This window comes from Lissotriton helveticus, chromosome 4_1, assembly GCF_964261635.1.
Source record: "Lissotriton helveticus chromosome 4_1, aLisHel1.1, whole genome shotgun sequence".
Lineage (NCBI taxonomy): Eukaryota > Metazoa > Chordata > Amphibia > Caudata > Salamandridae > Lissotriton > Lissotriton helveticus.
Genome location: NC_136063.1, coordinates 1127058328 through 1127065116, shown reverse-complemented (window position 1 = coordinate 1127065116; position 6789 = coordinate 1127058328). Strand labels below are relative to the sequence as shown.

At 37.6% G+C, this 6789-nt stretch overlaps 1 long non-coding RNA gene across 1 annotated transcript; it reads left to right on the top strand.

Annotated features, from left to right (window-relative positions):
- The first annotated feature begins 695 nt into the window (after positions 1-695).
- On the top strand, positions 696-6094 carry LOC144827450 (uncharacterized). The gene is made up of 4 exons (XR_013610192.1): positions 696-806; positions 2036-2146; positions 4713-4822; positions 6051-6094. It is a non-coding gene; the product is annotated as an uncharacterized LOC144827450 (long non-coding RNA).
- Positions 6095-6789: the final 695 nt, after the last annotated feature.

Here is a 6789-nt window from a genome sequence, read left to right as displayed (position 1 = left end):
ACTCAGAGCAATTGGTCAAATGGAGCCCTGACATCATAAAGCTACAGAAGGATGTCATCTGACATGAGGGCCAATCAATTGTCTAGCAAGCGATAGAATACCTTCATCACAGTGTTAAAATGGGTAGCAGAGTAGAGAGGATGCCCAGCTGAAGACTAAGATAGTGGGATCAACAAATAGGCATTGTTTGAGATGTGTACAGTTTTTTTGAAGGGGGGGCTGAACATAATATTCTCGACTTGACTGTTCATTAACTGGCGGGGACGTGCTAAAATGAAGATGTTAGGATCTGTAATTCATACTTTTTATTATTCGCTTTAACTATAGCCTAGACCTTCCTCACTCAACTTATCAGATGAGTTAATTTATATTGGTGTACCATAACCTAAAAGATTTGTAGTGAGAAGGGTACGCAGTGACATGTCTGGCATTCTGATCTTTTAATCCATGTCCAAATACAGGTGCTAGATTGGAGTAGAGAGTGGTTACAAATAAGATATAGGATGAGAGCTATATGCTAAGTTGAATACAACTGAGATTTTAAGTTATAGTGAGCTGTGGATTTTCACAATATTACGGATGCCATAATTCCTCTTATTAATGCTGTGTAAAAAACTCATTTGTTTGCTTTATTGGATTAGTCTGATAATATTCACGTTCTAATAATAGACTAACAGTGGACTTTTCCATCTGCAGATTATACTGATTGACCAGCAGTGGCAGTATTGCAGAAGAGAATGCCCCTGCATTGCTGAGATGGAAAAACAACGTCATCAGACTTCTGCTTTCACTGATCAATTAATATGGTAAGTCAAACTTAAATGTATTCATTTTGCTTGTTTATTAAAATACCTTCATTGGATCTCAATGTCCTCAGTACCTTTTAGTGGAGTCTTCTGCGTAAATATAATTTCTGTCACCATAGTAGTAATATGGATGACATTATGGAGCTCCTGATAATTAATCAATGACTTTAACGGTCTCCAAGGCTGGCAAAGCATGCTTTAAATACTTGTGTTAGAAATATGTCTTCAGAGGAAATACTGCCTTTGAGGCTGGAATGAGCTTTCTTAAATTGTACCAATGACTTATTTTTTCCTGGATGGAAGCTCATTTAGCCTGTTTCTCTGCACTCTCCATGTGGGACTCTGATACTCAAAATGGATGTTTTTTTATGATACACAGTTCTTGTAACTGAATCGCTACTTCAGAGGGAGCCCAATGCTTTCAGTGGCGCTCAGTACTTTACCATTACATGGCCTACTTGCTTTGCAGTCATAATTACAAATAGTTCCCTAGTTAATATTTGCTGATGCCTAATCCTCCTGAGTGTCAGCTTCACTCAGAGCAATTGGTCAAATGGAGCCCTGACATCATAAAGCTACAGAAGGATGTCATCTGACATGAGGGCCAATCAATTGTCTAGCAAGCGATAGAATACCTTCATCACAGTGTTAAAATGGGTAGCAGAGTAGAGAGGATGCCCAGCTGAAGACTAAGATAGTGGGATCAACAAATAGGCATTATTTGAGATGTGTACAGTTTTTTTGAAGGGGGGGCTGAACATAATATTCTCGACTTGACTGTTCATTAACTGGCGGGGACGTGCTAAAATGAAGATGTTAGGATCTGTAATTCATACTTTTTATTATTCGCTTTAACTATAGCCTAGACCTTCCTCACTCAACTTATCAGATGAGTTAATTTATATTGGTGTACCATAACCTAAAAGATTTGTAGTGAGAAGGGTACGCAGTGACATGTCTGGCAATCAGATCTTTTAATCCATGTCCAAATACAGGTGCTAGATTGGAGTAGAGAGTGGTTGCAAATAAGACATAGGATGAGAGCTATATGTTAAGTTGAAAACAACTGAGATTTTAATTTATAGTGAGCTGTGGATTTTCACAATATTACGTAAGCCATAATTCTTCTTATTAATGCTGTGTAAATAATCTGTTGTTTGCTCTATTGCATTAATCTGAAAATAATCACGTTCTAATAATAGACTAACAGTGGACTTTTCCATCTGCAGATTATACTGATTGAGTGGCAGTATTGCAGAAGAGAATGCCCCTGCATTGCTGAGATGAAAAAAAAAAGAAAAACGTCATCAGACTTCTGCTTTCACTGATCAATTAATATGGTGAGTCAAACTTAAATGTATTCATTTTGCTTGTTTATTAAAAGACCTTCATTGGATCTCAATGTCCTCAGTACCTTTTAGTGGGGTCTTCTGCGTAAATATAATTTCTGTCACCATAGTCTTAATATGGATGACATTATGGAGCTCCTGATAATTAATCAATGACTTTAACGGTCTCCAAGACTGGCAAGGCCTGCTTTAAATACTTGTGTTAGAAATATGTCATCAGAGGAAATACTGCCTTTGAGGCTGGAATGAGCTTTCTTAAATTGAACCAATGACTTATGTTCTCCTGGATGGAAGCTCATTTAGCCTGTTTCTCTGCACTCTCCATGTGGGACTCTGATACTCAAGATGGATTTTTTTTATGATACACAGTTCTTGTAACTGAATCGCAACTTCAGAGGGAGCCCAATGCTTTCAGTGGTGCTCAGTACTTTACCATTAGATGGCCTACTTGCTTTGCAGTCATAATTACAAATAGTTCCCTTTTTTAATATTTGCTGATGCCTAATCCTCCTGAGTGTCATCTTCACTCGGAGCAATTGGTCAAATGGAGCCCTGACATCATAAAGCTACAGAAGGATGTCATCTGACATGAGGGCCAATCAATTGTCTAGCAAGCGATAGAATACCTTCATCACAGTGTTAAAATGGGTAGCAGAGTAGAGAGGATGCCCAGCTGAAGACTAAGATAGTGGGATCAACAAATAGGCATTATTTGAGATGTGTACAGTTTTTTTGAAGGGGGGGCTGAACATAATATTCTCGACTTGACTGTTCATTAACTGGCGGGGACGTGCTAAAATGAAGATGTTAGGATCTGTAATTCATACTTTTTATTATTCGCTTTAACTATAGTCTAGACCTTCCTCACTCAACTTATCAGATGAGTTAATTTATATTGGTGTACCATAACCTAAAAGATTTGTAGTGAGAAGGGTACGCAGTGACATGTCTGGCATTCTGATCTTTTAATCCATGTCCAAATACAGGTGCTAGATTGGAGTAGAGAGTGGTTACAAATAAGATATAGGATGAGAGCTATATGCTAAGTTGAATACAACTGAGATTTTAAGTTATAGTGAGCTGTGGATTTTCACAATATTACGGATGCCATAATTCTTCTTATTAATGCTGTGTAAAAAAGCAGTTGTTTACTCTATTGCATTAGTCTTAAAATAATCACGTTCTAATAATAGACTAACAGTGGACTTTTCCATCTGCAGATTATACTGATTGACCAGCAGTGGCAGTATTGCAGAAGAGAATGCCCCTGCATTGCTGAGATGGAAAAAAAAAATGTCATCAGACTTCTGCTTTCACTGATCAATTAATATGGTAAGTCAAACTTAAATGTATTCATTTTGCTTGTTTATTAAAAGACCTTCATTGCATCTCAATGTCCTCAGTACCTTTTAGTGCGGTCTTCTGCGTTAATATAATTTCTGTCACCATTGTAGTAATATGGATGACATTATGGAGCTCCTGATAATTAATCAATGACTTTAACGGTCTCCAAGGCTGGCAAAGCCTGCTTTAAATACTTGTGTTAGAACTATGTCATCAGAGGAAATACTGCCTTTGAGGCTGGAATGAGCTTTCTTAAATTGAACCAATGACCTGTTTTCTCCTGGATGAAAGCTCATTTAGCCTGTTTCTCTGCACTCTCCATGTGGGACTCTGATAATCAAGATGGATGTTTTTTTATGATACACAGTTCTTGTAACTGAATCGCAACTTCAGAGGGAGCCCAATGCTTTCAGTGGCGCTCAGTACTTTACCATTAGATGGCCTACTTGCTTTGCAGTCATAATTACAAATAGTTCCCTAGTTCATGTTTGCTGATGCCTAATCCTCCTGAGTGTCAGCTTCACTCAGAGCAATTGGCCAAATGGAGCCCTGACATCATAAAGCTACAGAAGGATGTCATCTGACATAAGGGCCAATCAATTGTCTAGCAAGCAATAGAATACCGTCATCATAGTGTTAAAATGGGTAGCAGAGTAGAGAGGATGCCCGGCTGAAGACTAAAGTAGTGGGATCAACAAATAGGCATTATTTTAGATGTATACATGTTTTTAAAGGTGTGGTTGAACATAATATTCTCGACTTGACTATTCATTAACTGGCGGGGACATGCTAAAATGAAGATATTAGAATCTGTAATTCATACTTTTACTTATTCGCTTTAACTATAGCCTAGACCTTACTGACTCAACTTATCAGATGAGTTAATTGATATTGGTGTACCATAATCTAAAAGATTTGCAGTGAGAAGGGTACGCAGTGACATGTCTGGCAATCAGATCTTTTAATCCATGTCCAAATACAGGTGCTAGATTGGAGTAGAGAGTGGTTGCAAATAAGACATAGGATGAGAGCTATATGCTAAGTTGAAAACAACTGAGATTTTAATTTATAGTGAGCTGTGGATTTTCACAATATTACGTAAGCCATAATTCTTCTTATTAATGCTGTGTAAATAATCTGTTGTTTGCTCTATTGCATTAATCTGAAAATCACGTTCTAATAATAGACTAACAGTGGACTTTTCCATCTGCAGATTATACTGATTGACCAGCAGTGGCAGTATTGCAGAAGAGAATGCCCCTGCATTGCTGAGATGGAAAAACAACGTCATCAGACTTCTGCTTTCACTGATCAATTAATATGGTAAGTCAAACTTAAATGTATTCATTTTGCTTGTTTATTAAAATACCTTCATTGGATCTCAATGTCCTCAGTACCTTTTAGTGGGGTCTTCTGCGTAAATATAATTTCTGTCACCATAGTAGTAATATGGATGACATTATGGAGCTCCTGATAATTAATCAATGACTTTAACGGTCTCCAAGGCTGGCAAAGCCTGCTTTAAATACTTGTGTTAGAAATATGTCTTCAGAGGAAATACTGCCTTTGAGGCTGGAATGAGCTTTCTTAAATTGTACCAATGACTTATTTTTTCCTGGATGGAAGCTCATTTAGCCTGTTTCTCTGCACTCTCCATGTGGGACTCTGATACTCAAAATGGATGTTTTTTTATGATACACAGTTCTTGTAACTGAATCGCTACTTCAGAGGGAGCCCAATGCTTTCAGTGGCGCTCAGTACTTTACCATTACATGGCCTACTTGCTTTGCAGTCATAATTACAAATAGTTCCCTAGTTAATATTTGCTGATGCCTAATCCTCCTGAGTGTCAGCTTCACTCAGAGCAATTGGTCAAATGGAGCCCTGACATCATAAAGCTACAGAAGGATGTCATCTGACTAGAGGGCCAATCAATTGTCTAGCAAGCAATAGAATACCTTCATCATAGTGTTAAAATGGGTAGCAGAGTAGAGAGGATGCCCGGCTGAAGACTAAAGTAGTGGGATCAACAAATAGGCATTATTTTACATGTATACATGTTTTTGAAGGTGTGGTTGAACATAATATTCTCGACTTGACTATTCATTAACTGGCGGGGACATGCTAAAATGAAGATATTAGAATCTGTAATTCATACTTTTACTTATTCGCTTTAACTATAGCCTAGACCTTACTGACTCAACTTATCAGATGAGTTAATTGATATTGGTGTACCATAATCTAAAAGATTTGCAGTGAGAAGGGTACGCAGTGACATGTCTGGCAATCAGATCTTTTAATCCATGTCCAAATACAGGTGCTAGATTGGAGTAGAGAGTGGTTGCAAATAAGACATAGGATGAGAGCTATATGTTAAGTTGAAAACAACTGAGATTTTAATTTATAGTGAGCTGTGGATTTTCACAATATTACGTAAGCCATAATTCTTCTTATTAATGCTGTGTAAATAATCTGTTGTTTGCTCTATTGCATTAATCTGAAAATAATCACGTTCTAATAATAGACTAACAGTGGACTTTTCCATCTGCAGATTATACTGATTGAGTGGCAGTATTGCAGAAGAGAATGCCCCTGCATTGCTGAGATGGAAAAAAAAAGAAAAACGTCATCAGACTTCTGCTTTCACTGATCAATTAATATGGTGAGTCAAACTTAAATGTATTCATTTTGCTTGTTTATTAAAAGACCTTCATTGGATCTCAATGTCCTCAGTACCTTTTAGTGGGGTCTTCTGCGTAAATATAATTTCTGTCACCATAGTCTTAATATGGATGACATTATGGAGCTCCTGATAATTAATCAATGACTTTAACGGTCTCCAAGACTGGCAAGGCCTGCTTTAAATACTTGTGTTAGAAATATGTCATCAGAGGAAATACTGCCTTTGAGGCTGGAATGAGCTTTCTTAAATTGAACCAATGACTTATGTTCTCCTGGATGGAAGCTCATTTAGCCTGTTTCTCTGCACTCTCCATGTGGGACTCTGATACTCAAGATGGATTTTTTTATGATACACAGTTCTTGTAACTGAATCGCAACTTCAGAGGGAGCCCAATGCTTTCAGTGGTGCTCAGTACTTTACCATTAGATGGCCTACTTGCTTTGCAGTCATAATTACAAATAGTTCCCTTTTTTAATATTTGCTGATGCCTAATCCTCCTGAGTGTCATCTTCACTCGGAGCAATTGGTCAAATGGAGCCCTGACATCATAAAGCTACAGAAGGATGTCATCTGACATGAGGGCCAATCAATTGTCTAGCAAGCGATA